A 16,332-nucleotide genomic window follows, 5' to 3' on the forward strand; every position below is an offset into this window, starting at 1 on the left:
AAGATATATGTAAAACTCAAGGCTAATGTCATTCAAACTGGAGAAAAGTTGAAAGTATTCCCTCCAAAAACTTGAACAAGACAGGGATGAACCCTTTCATCACTTCTATTCAAACACTTTAGCCAGAGCAATAGGACAAAAGAAAGAAATTGAAGAGATGCACATGGGAAAAGAATAACTCAAATTATTTCTATTTGCTGATGACATGGTTCTATATTTAGAAGACCCAAAAAAGCTCCACCAGAAAACTTCTAAAACTCATAACTGAATTCAGCAAAGTAGCAGAGTATAAAATTAACACCCAGAAATCAGTTGCATTCCTATATACCAGTGTGAAACAACTAAAAGAGAAATCATGGAAAATTTCCCATTCACAATAACCTAAAAAAAAAAAGAAAAGAAAAAACACTTGGAAATAAATTTGACAAATAAAAATAAAATCTACAATGAAAACTATAGAACACTAAAGAAAGAAATTGAAGAAGACTTTAGAAGATGGAACGATCTCCCATGCTCTTGGATAAGCAGAAATAATATGTCAAAATGGCCATACTACCAAAAACACTATACAGATTTAATGCAGTTATTAATAAGGTACTGATTATGTTTATAGAAAAAGCAGACATGAAATTTATTTGTAAAAATAAGAGGCCCTGAATAGCCAAAGCAATTCTCAGTGAGAAAAGTACAGCAGGAAACATCACAATAACAAACCTTAAACTATACTACAGAGCAATAACAAAAACAGTGGCATGGTATTAGCATCAAAATATATATGAAGATCAATGATACAGAATAACGAACCCACATAAATACAGTTATCTCATTCTAGACAAATGTACCAAAACATACATTGGAGAAAATATAACCTCTTTAACAAATGGTGCTGAGAAAACTGGTAATCCATATGTAGCAGAATGAAATTAAACCCTTATCTCTCACTCTGCACAAAACTCAAGTCAAAGTGGATTAAGAACCTAGGATCTCTAGAGTATATAAAGAACTCAAAAAGCTAAGCACCAAAAAAACTAATAACCCAATCAAAAAATGGGACAAGGAACTGAATAGATACTTCTCAGAAGAGGATATACAATCAATCAACAAATATATGAAAAATTGTTCATTATCTCTAGCAATTAGAGAAATTCAAATCAAAACTACTCCAAGATATCATCTCACTCCAGTCAGAATGGCAGCTATTATGAAGACAAACAACAATAAATGTTGGCAAGGATGTGGGGGAAAAGGTAAACTCACACACTGTTGGTGGGACTGCAAACTGGTGCAGCCAATATGAAAAGCAGTATGGAGATTCCTTGGAAATCTGGGAATGCAACTATCATTTGACCCAGCTATCCCTCTCTTGGTCTATACCCAAAGGACTTAAAAACAGCATACTGCAGGGACACAGCCACATCAATGTTTGTAGCAGCACAATTCACAATAGCTAAACTGTGGAGCCAACCTAGATGCCCTTCAGTTGGTGAATGGATAAAAAAAAATGTGGCATATATACACAATGGAATTTTACTCAGCAAAAGTAAGAGACAACAAAATCATGGCATTTGCAGGTAAATGGATGGTGCTGGACAAGATAATGCTAAGTGAAGTTAGCCAATCCCCCCAAAAAAAACAAAATAAGGAGGCTGACTCATTGTGGGATAGGGAGGAGAGCATGGCAAGAATAGATGAATTCTAGATAGGGCAGAGGGGTGGGAGGGAAAAGGAGGGGGCAGGGGACTAGCAATGATGGTGGAATGTGATGGTCATCATTATCCAAAATACATGTATGAAGACACAAATTGGTGTTAACATACTTTATATACAACCAGAGATATGAAAAATAGTGCTGTATACATGTAATAAGAATTGTAATGCATTCTGCTGTCGTTTATTTTTTTTTTTTAAATCAATTAAAAAAAACAAAGAAAAAAAAGAACTTAAGCATTAGACCTGAGACCCTATAGTGACTAGAAGGAAAAGTTGGCCCAATTCTCCATATGTCAGCTTAGAAACCAAATTCCTCAACAAGAATCCTACAACACAAGAAATAAAATTAAGAATCAATAAATAGGATGGTATCAAACTGAAGAGCTTCTTCACAGTGAAGAAAACAACCAGGCATGTGAACAGAGAGCCTACAGAATGTGAGAAAATCTTTACTACATGTACCTCAGATAGAATATTAATCTCCAGGATATATAAAAAAACTCAAAAAACTTAAAACCAAAACAAATAAACAAACAACAATGACAAAAAAAAAAAAAAAACCCAAGTAACCCAATCAATAATTAGGTTAAGGAACAGGCAATTCACAGAAAAAAAATACAATTGATCAACAAATATATGAAAAAATGTACAATATCTCTAGCAATTAGGGACATGCAAATCAAAACTACACTGAGATTACATTTCACTTCCATCAAAAAGGCAGTTATCAATTCCAACATGGTGGCGGGTGCGGAGAGATCAAGTCTCTGACCTCTTCAGGTGTGCGGGTATAGGATCGGCTGAATTCAAGCTCCCGTTCGCCTGCTTCCCGCAGACAAACAGCTGTGACTCAGCACTAATCCATCCGGCTGAAACAACTGGTCAGCCCTTCTGATCCTACGGAGGTAAAAGCCAACCGAGCCTTCATAGGTAGTGGCCACAGGTTTGAAATGGGGTTTGGGAGAAACAGTAAGGACCCACCCTTTGCATTGGTCACCCGGCAAAGGGAAACAAACTGTCGCCATTTGCAAGAGATACCTCCACGGCAGAGAACTGATGTCACCAGACTGCGGCGGAGGAGATAACTTCATTGAAACCTGTGGCTACAGGTGTGTAATCCCCTAGCCTTCCCTCTCCACACATCGGGGAAACCTTAAGGGCCCCTCCCAGCTCTCCCATAACGGCCCCTCCTAGCTCTTTCGTGAGCGTGATAGCCAGACCGAGGGAATCAGACGTGGCATGGCACGCGCGGCTCGGAACTCCCGGCTACTGCTCCCACCAGTGCTGACAACTGAGGTCTCTTGCACCAGCTACCTGGGGCGTGGCTACCGGAGGGCAAGTAAAATTCGCTGAGGATTCTCAGCCCCAAGCTCTACAAACTTAGGGTCTGAGGGAATGGCAAAAAGGGAGAGTGTGCCCAGTCGTTCATGAAAACAGGGCTCCCGGGAGCAGCAGACCTGGCGTGTAGCCAGTATTGTGGTGAGCAGCACCCGTGAGAGGGGCCTGGCTAGAGGAAAAGTGGGGAAGTGACTAGTCACAAGAGGAGGCCCTAGGCACTCAGGATTGGAGACTTGCCCAGTCTGGGAGGAGGAGCTGCTGCACAGTGATTGGTTCCCGCATATTGACAGGAGAAGCTTGGCCTGGTGGGCACAGCGCCACCTACTGGAAGAGAAGTTAATCAAACTCTAAGACTGCATTTATTAGTTTTTTTTTCCTCTCTCTTTTTTTTTTTGATTTGGGTTTTTTCTTACATTTTCATTTTTCTTTCCTGTTGTTTTTCAAATTTTTTTCAATTTTTTTTCTTCTAATTTTAATTTTATTTTTTTTATTATTATTATTTTTAATTTTTTTTCTTTTTTATTTCCTATTTTTTTCTACTTTTGTCTTTTCATTTCTTTTCAATTTTCTTATTCCCCCTTCCTTGAATTCTACCTAGTTACTCTCATTCTCTTTAGTGACTTCTTCCCTTCCCTTTTAATACCTTTCCTCCCAAGCATCAAATAAATTTATAGGAGTAAACAGTAACTCAGCAGTCAAACAGAACAAGAAGTAACATGAGCAGCTTGAAAAAGCAAGGAAGAAAAGGAGTACAAACAATGCAGGACAGCCTAAATATTCAGGAAGACCTAGAGTCATCAGAAAAATGGTCATATAAAGAACTCAAGGAACACCTTAGACAGATGGAATGGAACCTTAAAGAGGATACGAGACAGTAAATTCAAGCAGCGAAAGAACACATTGAGAATGAACTACATGAACAGATAAAAGAAGAAGTTAAGCATCTTTATCAGGAGATAGAGATTATAAAAAATAATCAAACAATAATTCTAGAAATGAAGGAAACGATAAACCAAATTAAAAACTCAATTGAGAGTATCACTAACAAAGTGGAGCAAGTAGAAGCCAGAACGTCAGATAATGAAGACAAAATATATCATCTTGAAAAGAGTCTAGCCAACTCAGAAAGGCTGGTAAAAAAATCACGAGAAAAACATCCAAGAGTTATGGGATAACATAAAAAAACCAAACTTATGAGTCATCGGGGTAGAAGAAGGTACAGAGATTCAAACCAAGGGAATGAGTAACCTGCTGAATGGAATAATTACAGAAAACTTTCCAGAAATAAAAAAGGAAACAGATATACAAATTGAAGATGCATACAGGACACCAAGCACACAAAATCACAATAGACCAATGCCAAGACACATTGTTATGAAGATATCCAATATACAGAACAAAGAGAAAATATTAAAAGCTACAAGAGAAAGGAGACAGATTACTTTCAGGGGTAAACCAATAAGGTTAACAATAGATTTTTCATCACAGACGCTGAAAGCAAGAAGGTCATTCAGCAATGTATTTCAAACACTGAAAGACAATGGATGCCAACGAAGAATTCTGTATCCAGCAAAATTAAGCTTCAGGTATGACAACAAAATAGAACTCTTTCATGATAAACAAAAGTTAAAAGAATTTGCAGCCAGAAAACCAGCATTGCAAAGCATTTTGAACAAAACACTACACGAGGAAGAAATGAAAAACAATAACCAAAACCATCAGTGGGAAGTGCCTCGGTAAAGACAGAGGGTGAGGGGAAAGATAATCATGGAGAAACAAACTAAACTTTTTAAAAAAGGATAAATAATCTAACATGGCTGGAAATACAAACCATATATCAATAGTAACTCTAAATGTTGATGGCTTAAACTCTCCAATAAAGCGAAATAGGCTGGTATCATGGATTAAAAAAACAAATCCAACAATATGCTGCCTCCAGGAGACACATCTGATTGGAAAAGACATACACAGGCTGAAGGTGAAAGGATGGGAAAAAATATACCACACACACGGTCTTCGTAAGCAAGCAGGGGTGGCCATCCTCATGTGGAATAAAATCAATAATCATGTGGAATAAAATCAATAAAATCAATAACTTCAAGACTAAGTTAATCAAAAGGGATAAGGAAGGACATTATATACTGTTAAAAGGAACCATTCACCAACAAGACATAACAATTATCAATATTTATGCACCAAAGAATGGTGCTGCAATGCTCATAAAACAAACTCTCCTCAAGTTCAAGAATCAAATAGACCACAACACAATAATTATGGGTGACTTCAACACACCTCTCTCACCATTGGACAGATCCTCCAAACAAAAGTTGAATAAAGAAACTATAGAACTCAATACAACAATCAATAACCTAGACTTAACTGACATATATAGAATATATCAACCATCATCAAATGGATATACTTTTTTCTCAGCAGCACATGGATCCTTCTCAAAAATAGACCATATATTATGCCATAGGGCAACCCTCAATGAATATAAAGGGGTGGAGATAATACCATGCATTTTATCTGATCATAATGGAATGAAACTGGAAATCAATGATAAAAGAAGGAAGGAAAAATCCTACATCACATGGAAAATGAACAATATGTTACTGAATGCTCAATGGGTTACAGAAGACATAAAGGAGGAAATAAAAAAATTTTTAGAGATAAATGAAAATACAGACACAACATATCGGAATCTATGGGACACAATGAAAGCAGTTTTAAGAGGGAAATTCATTGCCTGGAGGTAATTCCTCAAAAAAAGAAAAAAACAACAAATAAATGAGCTCACACTTCATCTCAAAGCCCTAGAAAAGGAAGAGCAAAACAACAGCAAATGTAGCAGAAGGCAAGAAATAATTAAAATCAGAGCAGAAATCAATGAAATTGCAACAAAAGAAACTATTGAAATAATTAACAAAACTAAAAGTTGGTTCTTCAAAAAATTAAATAAGATCGACAGACCTTTAGCCATGCTAACGAAGAGAAGAAGAGAGAGAACTCAAATTACTAACATACGGGATGAAAAAGGCAATATCACAACAGATGCTACAGAAATACATACGACAATTAGAAATTATTTTGAAAACCTATATTCCAATAAAATAGAAGATAGTGAAGACAACCATAAATTTCTTAAGTCATATGATTTGCACAGACTGAGTCAGGAGGATACACACAATTTGCACAGACCAATATCAATGGATGAAATTGAAGAAGCCATCAAAAGACTACCAACCAAGAAAAGCCCAGGACCGGATGGGTATACAGCAGAGTTTTACAAAACCTTTAAAGAAGAATTAATACCAATACTTTTCAAGTTATTTCAGGAAATAGAAAAAGAGGGAGCTCTTCCAAATTCATTCTATGAGGCCAACATCACCCTGATTCCGAAACCAGACAAAGACACCTCAAAGAAAGAAAACTACAGACCAATATCTCTAATGAACCTAGATGCAGAAATTCTCAATAAAATTCTGGTGAATTGAATACAAAAACACATCAAAAAAATTGTGCACCATGATCAAGTAGGATTCATCCCTGGGATGCAAGGATGTTTCAATATACAGAAATCAATAAATGTTATTCACCATATCAATAGACTTAAAAATAAGAACCATATGATCATCTCGATAGACGCAGAGAAAGCATTCGACAAAGTACAGCATCCCTTTATGTTCAAAACATTAGAAAAATTAGGGATAACAGTAACTTACCTTGACATTGTAAAAGCTATCTATGCTAAGCCTCAGGCTAGCATCATTCTGAATGGAGAAAAGTTGAAGGCATTCCCTCTAAAATCTGGAACAAGACACTCTCACCACTTCTATTTAATTTAGTCCTTGAAGTACTAGCCAGAGCAATTAGACAGACAAAAGAAATTAAAGGCATAAAAATAGGAAAAGAAGAACTTAAATTATCACTATTTCCAGATGACATGATTCTATACCTAGCAGACCCAAAAGGGTCTACAAAAAAACTACTAGAACTAATAAATGAATTCAGCAAAGTGCCGGGATATAAAATCAACATGCATAAATCAAAGGCATTTCTGTATATCAGTGACAAAACTTCTGAAACGGAAATGAGGAAAAACACTCCATTCACAATATCCTCAAAAAAAATAAAATACTTGGGAATCAACCTAACAAAAGAGGTGAAAGATTTATACAATGAAAACTACAGAACCCTAAAGAGAGAAGTAGAAGAAGATCTTAGAAGATGGAAAAATATACCCTGTTCATGGATAGGCAGAACTAACATTATCAAAATGGCGATATTACCAAAAGTTCTCTATAGGTTTAATGCAATGCCAATCAAAATCCCAAAGGCATTTCTTGTAGAAATAGATAAAGCAATCATGAAATTCATATGGAAAAATAAAAGACCCAGAATAGCAAAAGCAATTCTAAGCAGGAAGTGTGAATCAGGCGGTATAGCGATACCAGATTTCAAACTATATTACAGAGCAAAAGTGACAAAAACAGCATGGTACTGGTACCAAAACAGGCGGGTGGACCAATGGTATAGAATAGAGGACACAGAGACTAATCCACAAAGTTACAACTATCTTATATTTGATAAAGGGGCTAAAAGCATGCAATAGAGGAAGGATAGCATCTTCAACAAATGGTGTTGGGAAAACTGGAAATCCATATGCAACAAAATGAAACTGAATCCCTTTCTCTCGCCATGCACAAAAGTTAACTCAAAATGGATCAAGGAGCTTGATATCAAATCAGAGACTCTGCGTCTGATAGAAGAAAAAGTTGGGTCTGATCTACATATTGTGGGGTTGGGCTCCAATTTCCTTAATAGGACATCCATAGCACAAGAGTTAATAACAAGAATCAACAAATGGGACATACTTAAACTAAAAAGTTTTTTCTCTGCAAGGGAAACAATAAGAGAGGTAAATAGGGAGCCTACATCCTGGGAACAAATTTTTACTCCTCACACTTCAGATAGAGCCCTAATATCCAGAGTATACAAAGAACTCAAAAAATTAGACAATAAGACAACAAATAATGCAATCAACAAATGGGCCAAAGACCTGAACAGACACTTCTCAGAGGAGGACATACAATCAATCAAAAAGTACATGAAAAAATGCTCAACATCTCTAGCAGTCAGAGAAATGCAAATCAAAACCACCCTAAGATACCATCTCACTCCAGTAAGATTGGCAGCCAATATGAAGTCAAACAAGTGCTGGCGAGGATGTGGGGAAAAGGGTACACTTGTACATTGCTGGTGGGACTGCCAATTGGTGCGGCCAATTTGGAAAGCAGTATGGAGATTCCTGGGAAAGCTGGGAATGGAACCACCATTTGACCCTGCTATTGCCCTTCTCGGACTATTCCCTGAAGACCTTAAAAGAGCATGCTACAGGGATACTGCCACATCGATATTCATAGAAGCACAATTCACAGTAGCTAGACTGTGGAACCAACCCAGATTCCCTTCAATAGATTAATGGATAAAAAAAATGTGGCATTTATACACCATGGAATATTACACAGCACTTAAAAATGACAAAATCATGGAATTTGCAGGGAAATGGATGGCACTAGAGCAGATTATGCTTAGTGAAGCTAGCCAATCCCTAAAAAACAAATACCAAATGTCTTCTTTGATATAATGAGAGCAACTATGAACAGAGCAGGGAGGAAGAGCAGGAAGAAAAGATTAACATTAAACAGAGACATGAGATGGGAGGGAAAGGGAGAGAAAAGGGAAATTGCATGGAAATGAACGGAGACCCTCATTGCTATACAAAATTACATATAAGAGGTTGTGAGGGGAATGGGAAAATAAACAAGGAGAGAAATGAATTACAGTAGATGGGGTAGAGAGAGAAGATGTGAGGGAAGGGGAGGAGGGATAGTAGGGGATAGGAAAGGTAGCAGAATACAACAATTATTAATAGGGCATTATGTAAAATTATGGATGTGTAACCGACGTGATTCTGCAATCTGCATTTGGGGTTAAATTGGGAGTTCATAACCCACTTCAATCTAATGTATGAAATATGATATATCAAGAGCTTTGTAATGTTGTTAACAACCAATAAGGAAAAAAACAGGCAGTTATCAAGAATACAAGCAACAATAAATGTTGATGAGTATTTAGGAAAAAAGATACACTTATACATTGCTGGTGTGATTGCAAATTAATGCAACCATTATGGAAAGCAGAATGGAGATTCTTCAGAAAATATGGAATGGAACCACCATTTGGCCCAGTTACCCCACTCCTTGGCATATACCAAAAGCTCTTAAAATAAGCATACTATAGTGATTGGTTACATTAGTGTTTACAGCAGCTCAATTCACAAGAGCCAAGCTATGGAACCAATCTAGGTGCCCTTCAACAGATGAATGGATAAAGAAGATGTGATACAGAAACACAAAGGAATATTAGTCATAAAGAATAATGAAATTATGGCATTTGCTGGTAAATGAATGGATCTGGGGACTGTCATGCTAAGTGAAATAAGCCAATATAAAAAAATCCAAAGGCCAAATGTTCTCTCTCATTTGAAGTTTCTAACCCATGATAAGATGGGGGAGGGAAAAATAGAAGTTCATTAGACTAAACAAATGGGAATAAAGGAAAAGGATGGGTAATGCAAATAGGAAAGATAGTAGAATGAATTGGACACAATTCTCCTATACATGAATTTACAACCAGTGTAAAGACCACATCATGTACAAGCACAAGAATGGAAAGTTATATTCCAAGTATGTATGACATGTCAAAGTACACTCTATTGTCATGTACATCTAAAAATAACAAATAAAAAAATTGAGTATAGGAGGGGGAATAAAATGAGGAATGAGAGGGGAAATGGTGACTGAACTAGTATAAATCAGATTTCATACATGTATGTATTGTCATATTGAACTCAACTAGTATGTACAACTATAATGCAGTAATAAAAATAATATTAAAAACTGCATTACCAAAAAAGGGATAAAAACAGGGAAGGAAAATATCAAATTATCACTGTTTGTAGATAATATGACCCTATACTTAGAAATTCCAAAAGAAGACTACTATATCCAATAAATAAATTCAGCAAAGTAGCAAGCTAAAAAATGATTATACAAAAATCTATAGCCTCACAAAGGCCATACCCAGTAACCTCAAAAAATGCCTATGAATACATCTAACCAAGTAGGTGAAAGACCTACAATAAAAGGTAGAACATTGAACAAAGAAATTGAAGAAGACCTAAGAAGTTGAAAAGAGCTCCCACATTCCTGGGAGGCAGAATGTTTTTTAGGTTCAGACAGAATTAATATTGTTAAGATGGACATGTACCAAAAACAATACACAGATTTAAATGCAATCTCCATCAATGCCAATAACATTCTTCTCAGAACTAGGAAAAAAATCCAAAATTTCATTTAGAAAATAAATACGAAGAATAGCCAAAGCAATTTTAAGTTAAAAAGAAAAAAGAAAGAGAGAGAGAGGAAAGAAAGAAAGAAAGAAGGAAGGAAGGAAGGAAGGAAGGAAGGAAGGAAGGAAGGAAGGAAGGAAGGAAGGAAGGGGGAAAGAAAGAAAGAAAAGAAATGCTGAAGGCATCACAATACCTGACTTCAAATTATAGTACAGAACTGTAGTACCAAAAACTGTGGGATGTTGACATAAAAACAGATACATAAACCACATGAGACAAAACCACACAAATAAAGTCATGGATCTTTGACAAATATGTGAAAAACATACATTGGAGAAAATTCAGCCTTTTAAACAAATGGTGCTATATGAAGAGTAATGAGACTAGACTCTATCTCTCATCTCTCCCAAAAATCAACTCAGAATGGGTCAAAGACCTATGAATCAAACCAGAAACTATGCAACTCTGAGAAGAAAATGTAGGGTCAACACTCCAACATATAAAAATAGGCAATGACTTTCTCAATGAGACTTTTAAAGCTAAAGAAATAATACCAAAGGTTAATAATTGGATGGCATCATATTATCTTTTGTACAACAAGGAACAATTAAGAATGTGAAGAGAGAAAATCTTAGTTATCTGATGTTCTGACAGAGGATTAACATTCAGAATATAAAAAGAACTCATATATTTAACACCCAATAAACAAAAACCAAAACAAAATCAACCCTATAAATAAATGGGCAAATGAGCTCAACAGATACTCAAAGAAGAAAGACAAATGGCCAACAAATATATGAAAAAATGTTCAACATTATTATCAATTAAAGTTAATTAATTTTTAAGAATTTGGAATAATTTTCAAATGAAACTATTTGATTTCTTTCTTATTTCATTGTAGATATTAAATTATGAATTTGTTTTTCTTAATAGTTAAATGTCTATTCAAATTATCGATTTTTCCTTGGGTGGTTGTTTATGTTTTTTGAGAAATGGATCCATTCATTTCTTGTCTAACTTACAGATATAAAATTATTTGTGGTACTCTCCTATCCAAATTTTGATATCTCTAGGACTAGTAGTGATCTTCACTGTTTAATTCCTGTTATTGGTATTTTGTATCTTCTTTCTTCTCTTTGTCAGTCTCAAATAAACTTGTCAATTGATCTTTTCAAAGAACTGGTTTTTTTTTGTTTCATTGATTTTTCCCTGTTTTCCTATTTGTAATTTTATTGCTTTTTATTATTTGCTTCCTTCTGTTTGCTTTGGGTTTATTTTGCTCTTTTTATAATTTCTCAAGACGGAAGCTTAGATATTGGAATTTTTCCTTTTTTTCTAATATAAGCATTCAGTGCGATAAATTGCCTACATGATTATAGCATTGAACACATTGTGTTATAATTGATGGAATTTAGTGCTTTAGTTGTATTTTGTAATTTTTATGTTGTATTTTCATTTATTTCAATGCATTAATTTTTTCCCTTGATCTTTCCTCTTTGACTCATGGATTATTTACTGTAGAAGTGTGTTGCTTAGTTACCAGGTATTTGGAGGTTTTTTATATCTTTTTATATTTGATTTATCATTTGATTCTTTTGTGAGGAAACACCACTCTCTATATGATTTCAATTCTTTCAAATTTGTTGAGGTTTATTTTATGGTCTAGGATATAACCTACAATGGCATATGTTTTCTGGATACTTGAAAAGCATATATAATATGAAAACAAAGAAACTGACTAAAACAGGTGTCATCGTATTTAACAGATACTTCAGCCTCACCCAAGAACTTGAACACAGCAAATACTAAAAAAAGATGTTCATGTCCTATGTCATCAGAGGAATGCAAGTTAAAGCAACAGTGAGATATCACTATGCACCAATCAGAATGGCCAAAATTGAGAATACTGGCAACATCACTGGCAACAGAATACTGGTAAGGATGTGGGGTTACAAGAACTCTCCTTCATTTTTGGTGAGAATGCAAATTGGTACAGTCACTTGGGAAGGCAGTTTGGCAGTTTCTCAACAAACTAAACACAATTTTACCATACAATCCAGCTCCTTGGTATTTACTCAAAGGATTTAAAGAATTATGTTACCACCAAACTGACACATGGATAGTTATAGCAGTTTTATTTCTAATTGCCCTAAATTGGAAGCAACCAAGATCAGTAGATGGATTTATAAATAAATTGGGGTTTGTATTCAGACAATGAAGATTATTCAGGAATCAAAATAAGTCAACTATAATACTAAAAAAAGGACACAGAGAAAATTTTATTTTATATCACCAAGTGAAATAAATTGGTCTTAAAAAGCTGCACACTGTATGATTTTAACTATCTGACATTCTGGAAAAGGCAAAACTATGGAAATGAGTAGTTGCCAGGATTAAGGAAACAGAGGGATGAATAGGCAGTATACAGATTATTTGGGGGTAGTGAAATTTGTTTTGTATGATTCTTTGATAGTAGATACATATTATTGCAGATTTACCCAAATTCGTTGAAGGTATGTGTTAGCTAGCTTTTGATCACTGTGACCAAAATGCCTGACACAAACCTTCGAGGAAGGAAAAGTTATTTGGGTTTCAGTACATGGTTGGCCATATCCTTTGCTTTTGGCTTGAGGTGAGGCAGAGTATCCTGGCAGAATGGTACAGGAGGAAAGTTTCTCAGTCATGACAGTCAGGAAGTAGTCAGAGTCAAACAGACAGGAAAGGGCCAGGGATAGATATAGGTGCAAAGAACATGGCCCCAGTGATCTGCTTCCTTCTGCATACCCTACTTGCCTACAGTTACCACTTAAATAATGCATTTAAATATATAAACCCACTGATGAGGTTGTAGCACTCACAAGCCAATCATGTCACCCCTGAACATTACTGCATTGCCCAACACATGAGCTTTTGGGGGGATATGCTAAACTATAATAAGGTATAACAGCAAGAGTGAGCCCTAATATACACTATGGGCATGGAAGGAAAATTATATGTCAATGTATGTTCATCACCTGTAATAACTGTACAATTTCTGTTGGAATACATCAAATTGGGGAAGAGGTGTGTGTGTGTGTGTGTGTGTGTGTGTGTGTGTGTGTGTGTGTGTGTGTATGTTGGGGTGGGTGATAGCTGGGAGTATATGGGAAATCTCTGTACTTTGACCTCAATTTTGCTATAAATCTAAAACTGCTCAAATAACAAAATATATTTGAAATAAAATCTATTTGGCTAGGGTTGAATAGAATATTTTATAAATATCAATTAGTTTAAATTAGAGTAGTGACAATTTCTAAACTCTTCACATGATCAAGCTTAAATTGAACAAATTTTTGGTATTTTTTCATCATATAATTATTTTACAATGCAGCTTTTTAGGTGCATTAGCTGAAAATCTGGGTTTTATACTGGATTTCTTTCCCTTATATAATCTGAACTCTAACATTTGTCTTCCTACTCTGTAAATTTCTAAAAGATTACCTAAGTTTCTTAGCCTCTTGACTTCTACTTGTGATTTGGCCAATAAGTAAAGAAAAACAGTGCTAAATATATGTTTTACCTCTTTGCCTGTTTCTCCTATATGGGACCTTAGCCAATGAAATCTATTAGAAACTCTCAGGTGTGTGTGTGTGTGTGAAAAATTAAATATTCAATTCAATTTTCTCTAGTCTTCATACCTTGGTGTTTGAGTTGATCTGATACAAGATAATATGCATTGAGCACTCATTATCTGCCAGGTATCATGCTAGAATCTCTGTTTAGATGCCCTTCCCTAATGGATCTTATATTTAAAAGGGCCAATCAGCTCACAGAAGGTGTGTCACCATAGTTTGGTCAATCAAATAATGTCTCATTGATAACTGGATGCTTCAGCTTATGAATAGAAACCAAGCCAATATCCAATGATACAAGACTCAATTACAGGGTATTTGAAGAAATTGTTGGTAAAAAGAAATTTTCTTCACAAGGGACTTGGAATTCACAGAATGTAAGCCTGAACATACTTGGATACAAGAGAGGGAAAAGATAATAGTTTTATAATAGACAAGAGATTAAATTAACATAAAGAAAAATGGAACTAAGAGATGAAAAGAGTCACAATGTTGATTATTATCTTTTTAATTTCCAGCACTATTTCCATGTGATGATACCAGCTTGGCTTATATCCATCTACTTTGGGATTTTGTCAACTACAACCTCATCAACACATATTTTTAACTATCAAATTATATGAGTACTTTTTGGTATTTATTTTCCTTGGCTTTTAAAAAATTTGCACTGATTTAAACTTTCTTTTTTCTTGAATATTTATTTTTCTTTTCTTTATTTTTCCTCTTTTTCAAGTGCTGGGGATCAAACACAGGGCCTCATACAAACCAGATGAGTGATCTACCAGTGAGTCACATACCCAGTCCAGAAAATTTCTTTTCTTTTGTCTTTTATGTTATCACTATCCACTCGTATTGCTTGTAATATTCATATTAATTCAGATTCTTTTCAGTTTTTTCTCTCTTCTTTCTTAATATTGACATCCCTCATGATTATATCTTTAGGTCTTTGTCCTACATTATCTAAAAGAATGCTTTTGCATGTCTTAAGCTAAATAAATATCAACCAGAATTTATTCAAGGACCTGAGAGTCATTCTTGACCCATTGATTCAATCTCTCAACTACCTTTTCTTTCTATACCTCAATTACAGTTAACTCTGCTTCTCTGTTCATTGAGGCCTTCATAAATTCTCACTTGTCCTATTAGCAATAGACTCTTATCTCTCTCTGTTTCGAGTCATATTCTCTAAATGGTAATCAGAGTGGTAGAATCTCATTGCAAAAATGACCATGTATATTCCTTACACTGCTCACTGATTCAAATAGTGCCCAGGATATGGGTCTAGCTTGCTGATCTCCATTTATTGATCCTCATTTTGACCCTTTACTCCTGTCAGAGAAGGCTGTTAGGTGTCACTTGAAAAAAATGCTTTCTTAGGCTTTGATTCCATTGCACCTTTCTCTCTCTCTCTCTCTCTCTCTCTCTCTCTCTCTCTCTCTCTCTCTCTCTCTCTCTCTCTCTCTGAACGTGTATTTCTGAGTGCTAGTCTGCTGAACTCATAGCTATGCTTCAAATCACAGCTAAAAAAATTTCCTGTTTGAAACATTCTCCAAACTCTGTCAGGCAGTTTTAGGAGTTGTCAGTATTCACATTGTCCATCCAATATTACTCCATTACTGCATTTATCACATTACATTATAATTGACTATGGTTCTGTCTCTTTCATAAATTTATAATAATGTAAGAAAGGAGAAATTTTAATTAGTTGTTGAATTTACAGAATTTGGAACTGACAGTAGACACTTATTAATCTAATTGAATACAATAATAAGGCAGACTTTTCTTTTACTCTATTTAAGTAGGCTGTCAATATAGGTTCACTTATTTTTTTCACCTGTAAATTTACTTATGGACTATGATCATATTTGCCATTCTTAATCATCTTTAGGAAAAATAAAATAACTTCAGGAAAAATATATGCATTTTATATCTACTTAATATCACAGAAAGCTAATTAACAATCCCAATAATATTCAAAGGGATTTATGATACTCTGTGTTAGTCAGTTTTGTATTGTGACAAAATACCTAAGTAAAACAACTTAGAGGAGGAAGGACATCTTTGGGCTTATGGTTTCAGTAGTTTCAGTCCATGGTTGATTGGCTCCAAGGCAGAAACATCATAGCAGAAGGACATGGCAAGGAAAGCTACTCACCTTTTGGAAGCTGTGGGTAGAAGGGAGGAGACAGACTAAGCATAAGGAGGCAGGGGAAAAAGATAGAGTTTCCAAGGGCAGGCCTCCAAGGTCCCACTCCC

The sequence above is a fragment of the Ictidomys tridecemlineatus genome, chromosome 11 (assembly GCF_052094955.1).
Source record: "Ictidomys tridecemlineatus isolate mIctTri1 chromosome 11, mIctTri1.hap1, whole genome shotgun sequence".
Classification (NCBI taxonomy): domain Eukaryota; kingdom Metazoa; phylum Chordata; class Mammalia; order Rodentia; family Sciuridae; genus Ictidomys; species Ictidomys tridecemlineatus.